Consider the following 21926-nt stretch of genomic DNA (forward strand, 5'->3'; position numbering starts at 1 on the left):
CACTTGCAAGTACGACCGAAAGACACCTTGCATTGAGTGGGAGATAGTAATAGGACAAGAGAATTGGTGGCGCACACTTGTCGAGGACAAGTGGGAGATTGTTGGAATATGTGTCCTCCGACAATAATGCGATCACGATTGTTGATCATGATGATCACATGTTTAAATCTCATTATAAAGAATACAATTGGGAAGTAATATTGTTCTCACAATCGTCAACATATATCGGTAATGATTGGCTGACTAGAGTTTGACATTACTGTCGTGTGACGGTGGTGATCAGTTGACCCCCTAGGTCATACCTATAGGGCAACACTCTTAATTGATTATTTAATTAATCGTATAATGTTACGAGTTAATTAAATTACTTGAAAATTGACGGACGATTTTGGAAGTAAAATTTACGTATCAAATTGAAATGTGATTAAATGAGATACGATGCGAGTAATTGAATTGTATCATTACTCGGATGAAATTATTGTTTAAAGAAACAATTGAAATTGAATGAATTATTATAAATACAATCTGTTGTGATTTATAAATGGTAAAATATTATGGTACAAGTAATTATGAAATTACTAAGTCGATTTTTGTATGTGACGTATTTTTATTAATACGTTGATTTTTAATATGTTAAAAATACATAACAAATTTATGTGACATGTGACATGTGACATATTGACAATTGACAAAAATAATATGGAATCCATATTAACTAAAGTGCCGAAAATGGAGGAGTATTAGGCTTAATATTGTGTTTATAATTAAGTGGTAAACATAATGATTAAAAAGAATGAGTAGCCATGCAACCCTATTAACCTTGTGAAGGCAAACTAATGCATGCATTGGCTCTATTTTTCTTCCCTCCTCTTCCTTGCCCGGTTTTTCACAAAGGAAAAACAAAAGGGTTTTTCCTTATATTCTTCTAATACACTACATTCATTTTGTGTGTGTATTATTATTCATTCTCCCAATCATCTAAAATAAGAGTTTTAGAGAGAAAAATAGCTTCCATCTTCCTTTCACAAAACCGAAAATAATTAAGTGTCTATAATATTTTTGGGTCAATTTTACTAGATTAATATTGTACTAGTTCTCATAATATTAATCTTAATTAAGAGAAAGCTTTGGGTATTAATCCTAAGGAGAGATCCTACACTTGGATCTTGTTCTTCCATCTTAGGAAAGCTCAAGAACAAAAGAAAAGGAGATTTCTTTTGTGCCCAATAAAACCGAAATCACCAATGTAAGAACATGATTTCTCCTCTATTTTTCATATTGTTTGCATGCATAAAATCCGTATTTAATTTTATGAAAAATTAATTAAGACATATATGAGTATGTTAATATGTATATAGATCTACATTTCCTTCAATAGCTACTCACACAATTGAGTATAGTAACCCTAGAGGAAATAAGAGAGGAAGTGGTTCAGACAATGCTATTGCAGAGCAGCTGGAGGCTTTAACGGCTCAAATAGCCAAATTAAAGACTACTCAGTCTTTGGGTAATAAGCAAGAAATGGTTCAGATGGTTCAACAAGAAGTGTCCTGCGAGAGATGTGGGATAGATGGCCACACTGCGACCAAGTGTATGAGTACCATTAAACAAGTTCATGCCTTCCAATCTTTCGAGCAAGGTACTTCATATTCTAACTTCTTACCTGAAAGGAGTCAGAATGCTTTTGCTCAAACTTCTCCATAATGTGCTTATAATATTTCTCCAAATCGTGGTAACCAACCAAAAGGAAACTTCGTTCGAAAAAATCAAGGAGGTTTTCAACAGATGCAACCTCCTCCTCAAGCTCCAAGTAATGAGATGGCCCAGATGAAAGCTCTCTTGCAACAAATTTTATTGATAAAACAAAAGCAAATGGCTCAGATTTCCGAACATATGGCTCACAACAAGATGTTGGATACTCAAGTTGCTCAAATGGCGGCTTAAAATCCTTCAAAACAGACCGGTCTTCCTTCTCAAGGTAATCAAGCACATGAGCAAGTTAATACTATTTCTTTGAGGAGCGGTACCACTTATCAAAGTCCGGGCGTGCCCATTAATGATGATCAAGTTCCCTATATGCATCCTAAGGGATTGCGCAATCTCGAGTCAAGCGATGACGAGAAAGAAATTTGCAAAGATCAAACACGGGAAAGGACGAAAAGCAAAAAAAGGATGCAAAGCATGGTTCCTCGATCGAGTAAACACGGGCTCGATCGAGCATCACCTTTACTCGATCGAGTTCACTCGGGCTCGATCGAGGAACCCCCTGTTGATAAAATTTCGCGTGTTTCAACTACGGCATTTGACAAAAGTAGGTTCCTCGATTGAGTACAGCCTAGACTCGATCGAGTAACCATTAGTCTCGATCGAGTCACTCCTGTAACTGATGATAATGCTTCCAAAGTTATTTCTAATGCGAAAGAAGCCGAGCCGATTAAAATTCAACTACCTTTTTCTCAACGATTGCAGAAATCCAAACTTGAACAACAGTTTAGAAGGTTCATGATGGTAGTAAAGAATCTTCAAGTGACAATGCCATTTACTGAATTGGTAACTCAAGTGTCGGCTTATGCTAAGTTTTTGAGAGAAATTTTGTCAAAGAAGCGGTCTTTTGATGAAGTGGAGACTGCCGCGTTCACTCATGAATGCTACGCCGTATTACAAGCCAATTATCCACTTAAGCTTAAGGATCTAGGGAGTTTTCTATTCCTTGTACTACAAGCCCTTTAACTATTGACAATGCTTTATGTGATTTAGGAGCAAGCGTCAGTGTCATGTCGTATAAAATTTGCAATCAATTAAACATGACTAAGCTTAAATGTACTAACATGACTATTCAATTGGCTGACAGGTTTATTAAGCACCCTATGGGTATTTTAGAAGATGTGCCAGTTATAATAGGGAAATTTTTCATTCCAGTCGACTTTGTAGTGATAGATATAGCTAAAGATTCTCTTGTTCCTATTATTCTAGGGCGACCATTCTTGCATACAGCAGGGGCGGTTATAGATGTTAGGCATGCGAGTCTTACGTTTAATATTGGAGATGATACTATCACTTTTGGTCTTGACAAAGTATAACGTCCTCCTGATTTAAAAGCTTCTTGTCATATGATTAATACTCTTGATCCCACTATTCATGATTCCTTTGCTTATTATTTTGACAGGAATTCATCTGACCCCCCTGCTGTTGCGTCATATCTATGGAGCAAGGAGGTGGATAAAATAGAGAAGTTGATATATGGAGATGAGCCTCCTCCTGAGATGGTTTGCAACTGTGCTGAGAATGTTGTCATAGAAGTCGAGTAGGATGCTTTGGAAGCTGAGATTTTCAGAGAGGAGCCAGTCAAAGCTTTTGATGAAGCTCTTATGATGGATGAAGTGCCCTATCTCCAACCAAGTGATGATGACTTGAAGAATGATGAACATTGCTCATATTTTATATTAGACTTTGAGTTTGATGAGCAATACTGTTGAACCATATAGCTTATATGTTTATGTTTTGATGATGTCAAGGTGTCTTATAATTTATATACTTGTTGCGTGTAATCGTTTGTCTAAGTGTTTTAGAATCAACTTATTACAAGCAAAGTAACAAAGAAGATTGTGATGATAGCATGAATGCTCAAGCCCCTATTCAAGATCAAACAATATTAAGATTCATTCGAGATATATGTGAAGACGAAGTCCGTCTAAAGATTAATCAAGCTTGGATGATGACGTAGCCTATACTCGAAGATCTCTCTGAAGATTAGAATAGTATAGGTGATTATCTCGTAATGATAACCAATAATGAGTTTCTTGAATTAGTAAAGTTATAGCTTTGCAGCTATAACATTACTAGTAAAAGAGCTCAATGTTATAGCTCTCTTACTATAACATTGAGATGCTGAGTTTTTATACACGACTTATAATGTTTCAAAATTATTTTGAAAATTGTTTAAAGTTTATTTTAAATGTTTTGATAAAAGTATTTATATAATAAAGCCCGGTTTAGTGCGGAGTTCGGTTTTATGTTGGACGTTGGTTAGTAGTTGTGTTGGGTCAACTTATGAGTTGGACCTTGCTACTAATTAGGGTTTCAACAAAACCTCTCTTAAAACCTAAATTCTAACCTATATATTGAGCTAGGGTTTGCACGAGTCACGAGGCATATGAGCCGTGACATCTCGTGTTACCTAGGGTATATTTGGTGAAGATTTTATTCTATAATAATATCTTTACATATCTTATATATTTTACTTAATATATTTGTTTATGATAAAAGATATTCCTATTTTAGGAAATCTTATCATATCTTGGAATTTATAGTAAAGATAATATTTAAATAGATTATATTCTATCTTTTGAAATATTCTTTATTATCTTCTAAGGCTTTTAGGAAAGAGATAATAGAAGATATGATTTGTTTACATATCTTATTATTTCGGCTATTAGGGTTTGTGCAAAACCGAGTTTCCTACTCTTTCCTTCCTATAAATAATTTACTCTTTACAACTTTTAAAATAGAGACCTTAAGCATAAAAATTGATTTTAATTTTACAAAGGAAACCGTGTGTTTTCAAGCAGAAAAACCGATTTGTTATTTTGAAAGGTCGTGTGTTTTAAACTCGTATACTCGTTCTTATTTTTATCGTTATAAGATAATAGTGCTTAGTTGATTTCTTACTTGTTCATTAACGTGAACCTTTGTTAGAATCATTAGTGCTTTCTTATTAGCGTAAGTTAGTCACTCGAGCATTTAACGATACTCATTGAGTTACAGCTAGAGTTAGTTGTACGAGTTGGGTTAGTAAATTTGTAATCCGTAGAAAGATACTAAATTTATTAATCGAGAATAGTGGACATAGGTTTCGACTTGTGAAACTGAACCACTTCAAAAACCGTGTGTCTCCTCGTTCTTTCGTTCATTTGTTATTTCGTTTTACATTCACTAGTTGATTAGTTATTCACCCCCCCTTGAGTATTTTGGATCAATAGACTCTTCAATTGGTATCAGAGCCTCGTGCTCTTGATTGCCTAACCGCAAAGAGGCTGATCTATCTTGTTTTTCATTTATCTTATTGTTTTATATTTCGCTGCCTATCACGTGATAAATGGATTCCAAATATCTCAAGTGTCCCGTCTTTGATGGGAAGAATTATGGATTGTGGAAAAACATGATGACTCACTATGTGAAAGGTCAGTATTGGGAGTGCTGGAGGATTATCCAAAACGGACCGCACAAAATTCTTGTAGCATCCGAGGATGGCACTACCTATGAAAAGAAAGAAGAGGACTATGTCGAGGCCGACTACAAGAAGGACGAAAAGAACTCCAAAGCAATAAGTCTTCTGCAAAACGGAATGACTTCTACAGAGTTTGATCGGTTTTCTTCATGCTCCACGGCCATGGAGATATGGGATGGGCTTGAATTAGCTTATGAAGGTACTTCCATTGTTAGGAAGCACCGAATAGATTTGCTTATGCAGAAATATGAGCTATTCATTATGGAGCCTAATGAGTCCTTAGATAGTATGTCCGCAAGGTTTTCAAGCATCATAAATGAACTGAAAAACCTAGGAAGGAAGTTCAATGCTGAGGACATTACTAGAAAGGTTCTTAGGAGCCTGACTAAGAAGTGGCGTGCTAAAGTCACTACAATGGACGAATCACGAGACCTTGAAAATTTGTCCTATCAAGAACTCATTGGTGCTCTCATGGATCATGAAATTACTCTTAACAAAGATGATGTTGAACCTAGTCGTAATAAGAGTATGGCCCTAAAAAGCGAAGAAGTTGACTCTGAACTAGAGGATGAAACTGTTCTGTTTGCACGCCATTTCAAATATAAGATATTTCGAAACAAACAAACAAAATCATCCAACAAAAAGGTTACTGAATCAAAGTTGTCCTTCGCAAATAAAGGTTGCTTCAAGTGTGGAGAATCTGGTCATATGATCAAGGATTGTCCAACATGGGAAAATATTAAGGACAAGACAAAACGTGAGAAGACAAAGAGAGAATTCAAACAAGTTATGATGGCTTCGTGTTGGGGAGACCTTGACTCAGAAGATGACGAGGAATCTGAAGATGATGAAGTTGCTAACCTTTGTCTCAGCAGCGTTAGTCTTGACCTAATCTCCGACAGCGACAATGAAAGCACAAACTCTCACTCAAACTATTGCTTTCTCGAAGAATCAGACGAAGATGACGATGAAGAGGTAAGTTATCTTGAGCTTAAAAAACGCGTTAAGAAATTGTCTAAAAGTGCTTTAATTGAATTCTTTGAACAATCTCTTGATAAGTGTCACGAACAGGACTTAGAATTGAAAGATCCGAAGGAACAGATTCTCGAAATCGCGGAAGAGAATCATACTCTCAAGGCCAAAGCTAAGAAGTTGAAATCTAAGGTTATAGCTGAGAAAGCAACAACGTTAGATTCTACTATGGCTGAAAAGAAGGAATTATAGTCCAAATTTATAGCTAATGAAGCTATAACTTCAGGCCTAAAGCTTAACATCAAGCACCTTCAAGCCAAAGTTATAGCTAATGAAGCTATAACTTTAGAACTTAGAAAAGCCAAAGAACTTTTGGAAACTAGGGTCACATCTGATGAAGCAGTGATCTTAGACCAAAAAAAAGAGATAGATTCTCTTTCAATGCAATTAAAAGAATCTAAGAGCGATATGATCAATGTTAAGAAACAACACACCGATGTTGTGTTCATTCTTAACAAACGATTCCAAGACATTCGTGACAACTTTAAAAAGGACAATGATGTAAATCACACGAAATGTCAAGAGGAAATTAAAAACCTAAAAGACTTGCTTCTACACGCTAGGAAGGTCCATGATAAGTGGGAAGGTAGCACAAAAGTCTTAAACTTCCTAACCGAACAATCTGACAATAATATGAAGATGGGGTTAGGACATGAATGCTACAGCCGTAGATATCACTCTAAATGCAAATCAACACCTTCAGATTTTGATTTCAGAAAAAGGAAGTATGCTGATCTTCCTAAATACCTGATTTGAAATTACTGTAGTCATACGGGTCACATTTAAATCAATTGTGTCAAAAAGGCTCATGATATACGAAAAAATGTCGACCATGCTAAAACTGTCTACACGATTGACGAGAATGTTGAAACCCCCATTAAGGAACCTAACGAAGAAAGGAACAATAAATTTCGTTGGTTCTATGACATGGCCTTCGACTACAGCAAGAAACCTAGTACCTCACATAACCCTTGTCGATCTCAACCTAGTAAACCTATTCACAAGGGAAATAGTCATGAAAGACCTAGAGAAATTCCTAGACCAAGAGAAAACCCTAACCCAAGAACTCCTCCCAAGCAAAATAAACCAAGGGTTAGAAAAACGGTTATTAGACAAGTGTGGATTCGAAAGGATTTAGTATATAGAGTAACTAATCATAAGGGACCCAACTTAGCTTGGGTACCTAAAAATTGTATCTAATCCTTTCTGCAGGAAGTAGTAAAAAAGAACAATCAATGGTATCTTGATAGTGGATGTTCAAGACACATGACCGGAGGTAAGAACCTGTTTCTTTCACTCAAGCCCTTCAACGGAGGAAAAGTGACGTTCGGGGACAACAAAAAGGGAAAAGTAATTGGCGTTGGAAAAATTGGAATCTCTAAGTCTCACGCGATCAGTGATTGTTTATCTTGTGGACGGTCTAAAACATAACCTGCTAAGCATATCTCAACTATGCGACAAAGGTAACAAAGTAGTTTTTCATACTGACAGCTGTCGCATTATTATTGAAGGAACTAGCAACGTTATTCTTGAAGGCCACAGGCAAAGAAATGTTTATATGGTAGATTTAAATGCTGTGCCTACTAACTCTTTTCCATGCATGAAAGTTACTCTTGATGATCCTTGTCTATGGCATAAACGATTTGGTCACATTAGTTCACTAACCTTGAACAAACTCAAGAAGTGGGACTTGGTTAAAGGGTTACCTAAGATCAAGTTCGACCAAGAAAGGATGTGTGACACGTGTGCTAGGTGCAAACAAGTAAGATCATCGTTCAAACCGAAAAGAGTAGTAAGCACAAATCAAGCCTTGGAATTAGTACACATGGATTTATGTGGACCAATGAAGATAAGGAGTAGAAGAGGATCCAGGTACGTCTTTGTTCTTGTAGACGATTACTCGAGGTATGTATGGCCTATCTTTCTTCATTCAAAAGATGAAACATTTGATGAATTTGATTATCTTATGAAACGTATTCAAAACAAATATAAGACTAATCTTGTATCTATTCGTACGGATCATGGGACCGAGTTTGACAATCAAGCTTTCATAGAATATTGTAGAGTTAATAGTGTAGGGCATAACTTCTCTGCACCAAGAACTCCTCAACAAAACGGTGTCGTTGAACGTATGAATAGAACTTTGGAAGATATGGCTCGTACAATGCTTTTGTGTAGTGGTTTACCTCGTAACTTTTGGGCTGAAGCCATTAGTACTTCTTGCTACATCCATAATTGTGCTATAATCCGACCTATTCTTAAGAAAACCCCCTACCAACTCCTTAGAGGTTGAAAACCTAATATCTCCCATCTTCGTTGCTTTGGGAGTAAGTGCTTTGTTCATAATAACGGTAAAAAACGTTTAAGTAAGTTTGACCCTAGGAGTGATGAGACGATTTTCATAGGATACTCAGATCTTAGCAAGGCTTACAAAGTCTTCAATAAGAGAACTCTATGTATTAAAGAAAGTGTCCACATTATTTTTGATGAAGATAACTTGTTTGATAAGCCTTTACAAGATGAGGAAGAAGACTTGGATGAACCCGACTTTCGTCTTTCAAGAGACAATCCCCCGGAACTAGAATTAGAGGATAATGAGATTGAGGGAACGAATGATGAACTTGATCGTTCCTCAAAAGATAAAAAGGAGAAAACTAATGTTATAGTTGATGATACTATAACATTAACTCAAAATAAGGATTCCCAAACCAATGTTATAGATGATGTTACTATAACATTGAATCCAAATCAAGGTGTAGAGTCCGAGGTTATAATCGGCTCTAATACAACACCCGAATTGGATTCAGGGGGAAGTTCCTCCAATTCCGATCCAAATGAAGTTGGGTCAAGCTCAAATAATGATGAAGAACCAAGAGCTTCAACAAAGTGGAAATACAAGAGCTCACACTCCATGGACAATATTCTAGGGAATATTAAGAAGGGTGTTCAGACAAGACGTTCCTTGAATAACTTCTGCTCTTTCTACTCTTTTCTATCCATGATCGAACCAAAGAATATCAATGAAGCTCTTGCTGAATCTGATTGGATTATAGCTATGCAAGAAGAGCTACAACAGTTCGAAAGAAACAAGGTTTGGCATTTAGTTCCTCGACCAAAGGATCGTTCTGTCATTAGAACAAGGTGGGTCTTTAGGAACAAACTAGATGATGCTGAAGTCATTGTCAGAAACAAATCGAGATTGGTGGTCCAAGGGTATAATCAACAAGAAGGAATAAATTATGACGAGACTTTCGCACCTATTGCTCGTCTTGAAGCTATTAGACTTCTAATAGCATTCGCTGCACATAAAGGAATGAAGCTCTTCCAGATGGACGTCAAGACAGCATTTCTGAATGGGTATTTACAGGAAGAAGTCTTCGTTGAACAACCTCCCGGTTTTAAAAATAGCAAATTTGAAGATCACGTCTTCAAGTTGGATAAGGCCCTATATGGATTAAAACAAGCACCTAGGACTTGGTACGACAGGTTATCCAAGGTTCTACTTGACAGTGGATTCAGTAGAGGATCTGTTGATAAAACCCTATTTCTAAAATCCGAGGAATCTGACCTTTTAGTTGTTCAAATATACGTTGATGACATTATCTTTGGATCTACCAACCGAAACTTGCGCAAATACTTTTCTGAGTTAATGACCTCCGAGATCGAGATGAGTATGATGGGAGAGTTAAAATTCTTCTTAGGTCTGCAAATACAACAAACTGAAGAAGGCATTAAAATCCATCAACAGAAATATATTAAGGAATTAATTCAAAAATTTGGAATGGAAAACTCTCATGCTATGCCTACTCCAATGGTCGAGAACAAGAAATTGACATTGGATGAAGACGGTAAATCAGTTGATGAAACTACTTACCGTGGGATGATTAGGTCACTGTTATATTTGACCGCAAGTAGACCCGATATTATGTTTAGCGTATGCGTTTGCGCGAGATATCAATCGTCTCCTAAAGAATTGCATATGACGGCCGTAAAACGAATTTTACGATATTTAATTGGAACGGCCAATTTATATTTGTGGTATCCGATGGAGTGTAATTTTGATCTAGTCGGTTATTCTGATGCTGACTACGCAGGATGTTCTCTAGACAGAAAAAGTACGTCGGGTGTCGCCACTTTTGTCGGACCGTGTATCATTACGTGGGGTTCGAAGAAGCAAAATTCAGTTGCTCTCTCAACTGCTGAAGCCGAATATATTGTTGTAGAACTGGTATTTACTCAACTATTATGGCTTAAGCAATAATTACGTGATTATGGTATTGATGTAGGATGTATTCCTATTTTATGTGATAATACTAGTGCAATTATTATTTTTAAAAATCCCGCACAACATTCACGTACCAAACACATTGAAATAAGACATCATTTTATTCGAGACCATGTTGAGAAGGGGAATATAAAACTTGAAATTTGTAGTACTGAAAAACAATGGGCAGACATTTTGACAAAATCATTAGCTAGAGAACGATTTGAGACTTTACGGTTGGAAATTGGTTTAATCAGTGGTACCTAAGTTTCTATACACGTTCAATTTTTCTATGATTGACTAGTTAAGTTAAGATTGTATGATTGTGTCCGTATATTGCGTTGCATGAATAATTTCGTTATAGGAATATATATTTGTTATAAATTTCTATTTGTTATTTAGAATTTTATTATTTATACAAACTTAATTCCTTATAAAATAAATATGACACACCATATCTTTTATCTTTCCAATCCACATACAAGTTTCCTTAAAATCACCTTCCATGTTACACGGCTAGCTTTCCATATACAATTTCACTTCCTAAATTTTATCTCTTACTATATAAATTTTATCACCTAAATCTCCTATACCTACCATAACTCCTATCACTATTTACCACTTACCAAAATTAATCACACCCTTATTCTCTTAGACTAGGATGCCACTTGCCATATTTCATCTAACCCTAGTCCTATAATTACCCTCCCTTTGCCGTATACACCAAACCCACAACCCACTTGCCTTATTTTTTCTCTTCTCAAAATACTTACCATCATCACCATCATCTTCTTTACACAAGCATCACCGTCACTTCCTCTATTCAACAATCACCATCATAATGAATCCTAACCATGCAAAAACCCGATCCTCAACCCGTCATCAACAAAGCCGCCACTTTCATAAACCATCATCACCTCTACCATCTAATGATCATAATTCCACAAATTTTTCTTCACCTCAACAAAACCCAACTACGCCTCTGTTTCGTGGTCGGGACGAGTCGATGTCCGAAGGTAAAAGGCGCCGTCTTTTTAAAGGGAAAAATAAAGTGGTTGTTGATGAAGCTGAAGATATGGAGGAACCCGAGGTTATTGTTCGGAACGGTGTTGCTCGTACCTTGCTTCGGGATGTTTCGAAAGCTGCAACAAAGGATGGGTAAATCGTGTTCGGCTTACTCATGACGAAAGCATCTTTGTTAATCGTGTTTTGAGGTATTTTATTCATGGAGTAAGGTACTATCTGAAATCTTGGTTGATTAATATTCCCGCTCTTAAGTTCTTTGTTGATTTTCTTGATTTTCAAGGGTGGAGTCACATTAGTCAGTTTTCGGGTTCTATTTATCCAGTTGAAGTGGTTCAATACTTTGCTAGTGTGTCAATTAAGAAGGAAGTCTTACATGCGGTTGTTAATGGGGTTGATGTGACGGTCTCTGTTTCGGATTTTTGCTCTACTTTTTCGGTTCCCGATGACGTAATTGAAGTAAATACGAGTCTTGAATGGTCTAATGTGGTGAGTGAAAAGGATATGTTAGTTAAAAAGTACTTTGAGGAGGTAGGGATGGACAGAGGTAATTTTGTGGTTCGTCCTCTCTCGGCAAAAATCAAGTTCCTCTTGAACTTTCTTTGGAGTATGGTTGTGCCGAGGAGAGGAGGTCGTGATAAAGTTTCGAGTTATGAGGCTATTATAGTCTATTCGTGGTTGGAGAGACAAAAAGTGAATTTGGCTAGTCTTGTGTTGCATCGTATCATTCAAACGAGTCTCACGGTCACTAAGGAAAAATTGAGTACAACAATAGACTTACCATATGGGATGTGGGTGTCTCGGTTGTTGGAGATAAAACAAGTGGTGGGACGAGACAGTTACGGTGTAAGTGCACGGGATTGCATGTGTGATCGGTTGATCAAGCTTATGGGTCTGGTTGTTGATGGACCCGAGTTACTTCTTGTTAAGGATGTTGAGAAAACCCCGGGTGATTCGGGTTTGGGCGCTATGGAGGCGAAATTGGAAGGGTTTATGAGTGGTTTAATGGAGAAGTTTGAGGAGCATTCAACAAATTTGGCTACGGTATTGTTACGGGTTGGACCATCTCGGTCTTTAGACTCGGGTTTGGATGCTTCTCGGGTGTATTCTTGGATGGAAGCGGTGGATAAGAGATTAGCGGGTGTTGAACGGGAATTGAAGGCAATGTGTAGGGAAGTGTTTCCACATGGTGACCGTCTTACTTTCCTCACGAGTCAAGGTGGAGCGTTGGTCATGCACGGAAAGGCTATGGCAAGTGATCAATCGCTTACATTGGAGGCCACGAAAGCTCTGTCCCTGAAAGTGCTCAACTTTGAAAGGAGTATTCAGACTCTTTCTCAGCTTGTGCGGAGTTCTTTCGATCGTCTTGATGCTTTAGAGCATCGTACTCGGCCTGACTACGTGAATCCTTACCGCACCCGTAACATTTGATCTACCCTTGCCTTACCATAATTAGCCCTGCCTATTTTTAGCTTTCTTTTTCATTTTCTTATGGTACGTTTCACAAACTTATCATTCGGCCCAATTTTGGCACGCACTTGTGGATTATGGCCCAAGTGTTTCTTTAAACATGCGTTCTATTTGGCCCATCGACTTTATGCGGGTTTTCTTAAGTTTGTTTAATAATTAAACTTCTCGATGAATTTAGTTATGTATGCTAATATGAATTTCTATGACGTTTTATCTCTTGTCTCATCTTATATTATTCTAGTCATTTTTGATTTGTTCTTAGCTTTTCGATGATGTCAAGAGGGGGAAAGAACGTCTATAGTAAACATCTACATAAGCTTGCTCCTTGTCAAGACCGATTGTCTCTTAAAATCCTTAAAGTTTCGGTTTTTGATAAATCGTTTTGATCTTGCGTTAATATTTATTATTAAGATGACGGTATTATATTAAGAGGGAACTACATACTTAGTCACAATTTTAGGAGGCTTGCCATCATCAAAAGGGGGGAATTTGTTGAACCATATAGCTTATATGTTTATGTTTTGATGATGTCAAGGTGTCTTGTAATTTATATACTTGTTGCATGTAATCGTTTGTCTAAGTGTTTTAGAATCAACTTATTACAAGCAAAGTAACAAAGAAGATTGTGATGATAGCATGAATGCTCAAGCCCCTATTCAAGATCAAACAATATTAAGATTCATTCGAGATATATGTGAAGACGAAGTCCGTCTAAAGATTAATCAAGCTTGGATGATGACGTAGCCTATACTCGAAGATCTCTCTGAAGATTAGAATAGTATAGGTGATTATCTCGTAATGATAACCAAGAATGAGTTTCTTGAATTAGTAAAGTTATAGCTTTGCAGCTATAACATTACTAGTAAAAGAGCTCAATGTTATAGCTCTCTTACTATAACATTGAGATGCTGAGTTTTTATACACGACTTATAATGTTTCCAAATTGTTTAAAGTTTATTTTAAATGTTTTGATAAAAGTATTTATATAATAAAGCCCGGTTTAGTGAGGAGTTCGATTTTATGTTGGACGTTGGTTAGTAGTCGTGTTGGGTCAACTTATGAGTTGGACCTTGCTACTAATTAGGGTTTCAACAACACCTCTCTTAAAACCTAAATTCTAACACATATATTGAGCTAGGGTTTGCACGAGTCACGAGGCATATGAGCCGTGACATCTCGTGTTACCTAGGGTATATTTGATGTTGATTTTATTCTATAATAATATCTTTACATATCTTATTTATCTTACTTCATATATTTGTTTATGATAAAAGATATTCTTATTTTAGGAAATCTTATCATATCTTGGAATTTATAGTAAAGATAATATTTGAATAGATTATAATCTATCTTTTGGAATATTCTTTATTATCTTCTAAGGCTTTTAGGAAATAGATAATAGAAGACATGATTTGTTTACATATCTTATTATTTCGGCTATTAGGGTTTGAGCAAAACCGAGTTGCCTGCTCTTTCCTTCCTATAAATACTTTACTCTTTACAACTTTTAAAATAGAGACCTTAAGCATAAAAATTGATTTTAATTTTACAAAGCAAACCGTGTGTTTTCAAGCAGAAAAACCGATTTGTTATTTTGAAAGGTCGTGTGTTTTAAACTCGTATACTCGTTCTTATTTTTATCGTTATAAGATAATAGTGCTTAGTTGATTTCTTACTTGTTCATTAACGTGAACCTTTGTTAGAATCATTAGTGCTTTCTTATTAGCGTAAGTTAGTCACTCGAGTATTTAACGGTACTCATTGAGTTACAGCTAGAGTTAGTTGTACGAGTTGGGTTAGTAAATTTGTAATCCGTAGAAAGGTACTAAGTTTATTAATCGAGAATAGTGGACGTAGGTTTCGACTTGTGAAACTGAACCACTTCAAAAACCGTGTGTCTCCTCGTTCTTTCGTTCGTTTGTTATTTCGTTTTACATTCACTAGTTAATTAGTTAAAGTTTAATCAATAAACTTTAAATAATCAATTACGTACACATAATCGAAAAAGCTTTCAAAAGTTTTAAATCCTCAATTCACCCCCCCCCCCCTCTTGAGTATTTTGGATCAATAGACTCTTCAAATACTTTATTCGTCATTTATTTTCTCTTGGACATTTTATTGGTGCTACTTATGCTTGTGTGTAGCACATATGCTACTTTTTGATTTACTATTATGCGCTTTAAGTTGTATTGATTATGGTTTGTGTGGGCATTTCTTTTAAATGCAGAAGTTGTGCTCGCCATATGAGTACTCGATCGAGTGCTGGCAGGCTCGATCGAGTACCCACGTGTTTTGGGTTTCGTACGTAGCCAGACGATGATAGGAATTGCGCGGTTGATCTTTCTCCCCTATTTTTGTAGCTGGTCTGGGAGAACTCCTACGCTCTTACCCGATATTGTCTTCCCTTGTACCGTCTTTAATTGTATTATCTGTTTCTTTTACATTCCTTTTGTTAGTTGTGTCCTTTAGGTTGCTAAAACTATTTATTGTGTGATTGCTATGCTGTAGGCGTCGCAATGAGGACACTGTGACATTTAGGTTTGGGGGAGAGTTTAAATATGTTGTGTGATTTAATTACTGTTGTGTGCCTTTATTTCCATTGTGTTCAATTTATATCAAAAATCCATAAAAATTATAAAATTTCAAAATACAAAAACATGTTTTTCCTTTATCTTAGGTCGAGTCTTGGTGAATTAAATTACAATGATGTTAAATTGCATTGTTTTTGCATTTGAATCCCATTTAGTTTTTCATGTACATTATTTTGACCCATTATTCATGAAAACAGAGCTAATAATTCAAGTCTTAACCGTATTAACATGCCTTATGCTGATTAGATTTGACACAATTATGTTGGTAAACTACTTAAATTCTGAGGTCTATAGAGCTTCTTAGGCCAGGAACATCAATAAACTGGTCTCATTTGTCAATTAGGCTTGAGTGTGGTTTCTCCTTGTGGAATGTATAATATCAAACTGCATAAGTGTGGCATTGATTTCTTGATACATTTATTGCTTTCATTTGACTAAGTACATGTGGATAGGCGGTTCTTACCGTTCAAATAAGCCTTACGTTACCTTTTTTTAGCCCGTTTGAACCCTTGTAGCCAACTTTAAATTACATCTTATGAGCTACAATCGAAGAATTTCCCTACCTTATCGGGACAGTCGCTATTGCTTGTTTATCATGTCTATTTTGCTATTACGGTTGGGTTAGGAATTGTTGTCATAAGGGTATGGCAAAGTGCTTATTAGCAACTGTGTTGTATCTTTATGTTGGAAAAAGAAAAAATATGAAGCAAAAGAAAGAAAAGAGAAAAAAAAAAGAGAAAAAAAAAAGAATTGAAAAAGAAGAAAAGAAAAAAAATTGATTGCTTGATTTAGTTTTGTCAAGGATCAAAAGAATGGTCGTTAGAGTCTAATGTATATTTGGAGAGTACTCCATTCACTCTCATGTGTTGTAAAGTTGAGATTAATTCTCTAAGTTGGGTTCACTTGTATCTATTATCATAGATTTGGTTTTTGTTTAGCGTTGCGACTACCGTCTTAGCTCCACATATCCATAATGTGTTTTGGCACAAACCATTTCTATCCCTTCTAACCCATTTGCCACCCTTATTGTCCTTGATACATGTACTTTTGTCTACATATTGGATGCATATTAGTTGGAGAAATCTCTATCACATTAGATTGCATGCATGTTTCATAAGTTGAGTGAGTGCTTCTACTTCTTTCAATCTTCACATATAAATCACTCATATTTATGAGAGAATGAGTGAATCCGCGAGAATCCGACTAAGTTGCCTTGCAAGATCGTAAGGTGATTGGCATTTGTCTATAGTATGGTGACATGAGACTCGAGCTACGTTTTCTATTTCTCGTACCTTTGAACCTTTGTTTTATTGGTACACCTTGGTCATTGCTTTGTTACAGATAAGGATAAGCTAGGATTTGTATGTACATCAACATCACCATTTGTATGATTGCCTTTTGTAATTGTGTGATGCTTTGCTTGAGGACAAGCAAAGAGATGGTTTGGGGGAGTTTGATGAGTCATAATTATATACATATTTATGTCTCCCCTTAGTTGCTTTTGATACAGTTTTCGTGCTAGATTATATCATTTACATGCCTTTTATGTTAGAACGATAATACTTCCGCTATTTGATGTTTAATGCAAGAATGTTGCATTAGAGGAGCAAAGGAATGAAATGGGCATCGCGGAGTGGGCATGAAGGAATACACGAAGCATGACACGGGAATCCATAAGAATGAAGGAAGAGAAGTTAAGAAGATAACACGAAGAAAGGAGTTGAAGGACGGGAGATCCTCGATCAAGTGTAAAGGGGCTCGATCAAGGAAGCATGTACTCGATTGAGTACATCAAGGCTCGATCGAGGAAACATCAGTTTCTATATTTTGCGCAATTTTCCTTAAGTCGGTTATGTTTTATTATAAGTACCTAAATCGTACCCTAGTTTATTTTTACGTCTTATTTTCCGTAGTTTCGTAGAACTTATCTAAAAACTCAATTAGAATAGTCTTAGTTTAGTTTATTTTTTATTCGCTTCGGATCTACTGCCCTTTAGTTACGGTATTGTTTCTAATATTTCTTCAATAATTACAATTCAATCGTTATTCATCTTTTATTATTGTTCATCATGTTTCTTATTATTGCTATTATTGTTATTCCCTTTATCATGAGTAGCTAAATCTATTATCTAGGGTGAAAGGGGATATAGGTTGTTAGAAAAGGGTTACTTATGAATTGATTATTAAACTGCTTTTGATTGTTGTTTAATTATCATCTTAAATCTAGTTGATTAATTAATGATCAGAATTGATTAATTAGTCTTGCATAAACTAAGATTTTCACCGATAGGGCTAAGACTAGTATAGGCCACGATAATTGAATTAGACCGACTTAATAATAACGATTGCATGTTAAGTTTAGATCTAAAAAGACATATTAGAATCAACCGATCATATGACTTTCAACAATATAAATTGCTCAATCAATGAATTAAACCTTACCCTTGGATGACTACCTAGTGAACCCGATCCCTAGACTCTTTTAATATATTTGAGTTCATCTTTTATTTACATTGCAATTAGTTGTTAGATATCAAACAAAAAAAACCCATAAAATTGGTTACTTTAAGACGATCTAAATATAAACAAACTAGATTAATTATCTCGCCTCTCTTTGGATACGATACCTTACTTATCGCTAAATATTTGTTAGTAGTATTATAGGATTTATTTTTATTGAGGCCAAACGACTAAAAATAATCTTATTCCACGCATTTCGAGGCCAATTAAAGAAGCGGTATTTGAAATTGCAAGAAAATGAGGAGCACACGAGGTAAAGGACTCCAAGCCTGTGGGTAGGCAGCTTGTACCTACACCGACTGGGATGTTTCTGATGTTAAATTAAAAAAATTGAGGAAACCAAGTGTAAATGGTCTCCAAGCCGGCCCACCGGCCGCCGGAAAACTGCACCTGCTGGGAAGTTCTTGTTTCAATTTATGAAAATTGCAAAGTTGAAGTGTGGAGAGGTTCCCTCCCGGCAGGCGATTAGGCAGTCCACTGGCTGGGAGCACGCTTATGAGGATGTAAAGACTAAGGGTGCGTTCCCAGCCGGTAGGCCGGCGACCGGTCCTTTCACCAGTTGGGAACACTCTGATTGTTTGGTGAAAAAATCGAAATTAGCATGTCCTCCCATCCTGGGTGCCGGCGGCCGGTACACCGACCGGCTGGGAATACACTGATTTAAATAAACCGCATGAAAACACACTTAACACCTCACAATTGTTCGGCAGTCCTCTCACTAAACTTCCCCTTTCTCTCTCAAATCTCCACCAAATCCCACCAAACCACCACCCAATCCCTCCCTTTCACCCTTCCATCCATGGCACCTAAGAACCGAGTTCATCGGGGCGATTTGGCTCTCCAACAAGCGGATATGGTTGCGGCAGCGGCATCCGACATGAGTCCAGATCCGGATTTTCCGGGACTCCAATTGTCCTCCGTCACCATGAAAGGTAAATTTTTATTGGTTAAAAGGCGTCCCCTTCACCCAACTCACTTTATTGACGGCCAATCCATGAGGGACTTAGGGTTAGACCATGTCACACTCGGTTTTTTTAAGGGAGTCGGGATGCGGAGAATGTATGCCCTCCATGAGAAAACATATGCCCGACTAACTTCGGAACTTTTAAGCTCCCTTAAGATAGACAAGCACCGGAAAGACGGAAAGGTAGCATTTTTACACTTCCGTCTCCTAAACAAGGATTAATCCCTTACCCTTCCTACCTTTGCCGAGCATTTTGGGTTAGACCCAAGCTCTCCTCACAAGTCACCTGATAACTTTGACCGTGGGCTTATTTGGAAGGCAAATCACCGGCCTTGGTGATTAAAAGGGGTGAAGAGAGCAGCGAATACATGTTACAATGCCGCCATAAGAATTTGGCACCGTTATATGGGTTGGACCGTCTTTGGGAGGGATGAGTCCCATAATTTTCGGACGAAGGAGTTGAAAATTCTTGGATCCTACCTCCGTTCTAACCCCATGACTTTCAAAGTTTGTGTGGCGAATCATATGGCTCTTCACCTTAACAAACTTAACTACTCAGCGGCCATATCGACACCAATTGTGGTGGGTGGCCTTATTACCCACCTTGCAAAGCGCCTTATTCGAAAGTTGAATTCGAATGGTATGAATTACATCACCGGGGAAACCATGCTCACTAAAGACTCTATCCAATTCACTCTAAATTAAATTAAAAAGAACCCCCGCGACCGGAATGAGTATTGGCAAATTCGGGTCAATTGAGTGGACAAGAACTAGATTTTACTCCCCAATCCACAAAAAATAAAAGTAGTGCTGAATTCCGAGCACTACTTGTTGGAAATTGAAGCGGGTGAAGAAATACCACCGCTCAAACCCAATACCCGAACCTCACCTACGGGCGTGAACACTCGGTCACCGCCCAATTACCTTCAAATAAAACACACCAACCACACCCTTCTTCAAAGGATCGTTCCAACAACCTGGGTCCTTTCACCAAGGTGATGGGTCGCCAAGTCAACAACCCCTTCAAAAACCTCCACTACACCCCTCACTTGTGGACTTTATGGAAAACATGAACTTGGGGATGCAAACGGCCGCAAGTGAGTGGCTTGCTATGTAATTAGGGTTGGACCAGATCTACTTTGATCTAGCGGTTGGTCAATTCCCCGTGTATGATGACTACATGAGGCGAGGATACAAACATCTATCCGGCATTCACCCCTGTTACTACTTCCTTCCGGACGGGGGACACCCTACGAATGGGACCTTCCTCTGTGGGGATATTAACCTCCGACCGGACTCTTTTAACATCCCGATCATCCTTACTCCGGCCTCTACTCAAGGAGAGGGGCATGACACTCAATGGTTCGGAGGAACTCCATACGTCTTTGGTGAGGGGGGGGGGGGAATGTTAGAGGCTTGGGTTCCGGGAGGGACTTCCTCATTTACTTGACGGTGGAAGGATATGGCATGGGTACCCCCTCTATGCTGATGAACACAAATGACTTTATCCGTGAAGCGGAGTTTTGGGGCAGCAATGATGATGATGATGATGTCGGTGCGGATTCCGACATCGAGGAGGCCTAGTAATGATGGCTATCCTCACTCCCGTTCCAATCCAAATGCCAAGTATGATCCCTTTAATTTAAATATCCCATTCATATTTCCGCATGCATTTAGTTAGTTGTAATATATATAGAATAGGTGTGCCATCTAGTTGCATTTTATATAGTTGCATTAGATTTAAATTTTTGTAAAATAAGTCACATATAAGATTGCATTCATATATAATAGATTGCATCGTATTTCAATTTTGCATTTAGTTAAGAAGAACGCATTGCATTCTTTTTTAAAAAAATAAAAAATCGAAAAATCAAATAATCCATCAAAAATAAGTTTTTTAATTTCAATAAAATTTCAAAAAACAACAAAAACATGTTATTTCCTTTTTACAAAAATTGAAAAAATCAAAAATATGTTTATTAATTTTTCCTATTGCTTCCCTACATTCCGTTCCATCGATGAGGATGTAAATTTTAAGTGTGGGGAGGAAAATATCCACCTAGTGTATATTTGTTTATATTTGTTTATATTTGTATATATTTACTTGTTAATTTGGAAAAATTACAAAAAATACCTAAAAATCAAACAAATTCGAAAATATGAATTTTATATACTTTATATATTGCTTCATACTAACCAAGTTGATAGGCAACACACGCATTGCATCGGAGAAGATGCTTGGTAAAATTCTTCCAATTCTCTCTTTTACCCTTTCTTTTCATTTTCAGTATATAATTAACATGGAGGAGGATGGGATTATGTGATGTGGGTACTCCCTTTGGGATCTGTTTTGGAGATGCGTGTTGTCATTGATCTGTTGTTAGGCCTAGAATATGTTAGTGTTTAGGTTAGAATTGTATTTATGTGTTCATTCTTGCATTCACGTTAGACGTATATATGCTTTAGATGCATTTCATACACTTTGCATATCGTTTGTAAATAGTGGATAGAAGGTCTAAAGTAGAGGGTCATGTTAACTATGATGATAACCGTTTTACCCGTGCAATTTCACTTTTGATAGCTTGGACCTTTTGATAGGACATAGTTAGGGGTTTTTGCTCGCAAAAACCCGGAAGTCTAGCTTAATGACCAAGTTTTGACACCATTGTGAGACCATATTAGGCCCGAGACTTGACGTAGGACCGACATACCTACTCAAATGTGAGGTTAGATCCTCCTTATGGCATGTCCATCAAACCGGTTCCCGGTTAGAAATTGTGAGTAGTCTCCTTACGTGGTGTGTCATGTCAAGGCGCATAAGTATGATGCTCGTTC

This window comes from Silene latifolia, chromosome 8 (assembly GCF_048544455.1).
Source record: "Silene latifolia isolate original U9 population chromosome 8, ASM4854445v1, whole genome shotgun sequence".
NCBI lineage: Eukaryota > Viridiplantae > Streptophyta > Magnoliopsida > Caryophyllales > Caryophyllaceae > Silene > Silene latifolia.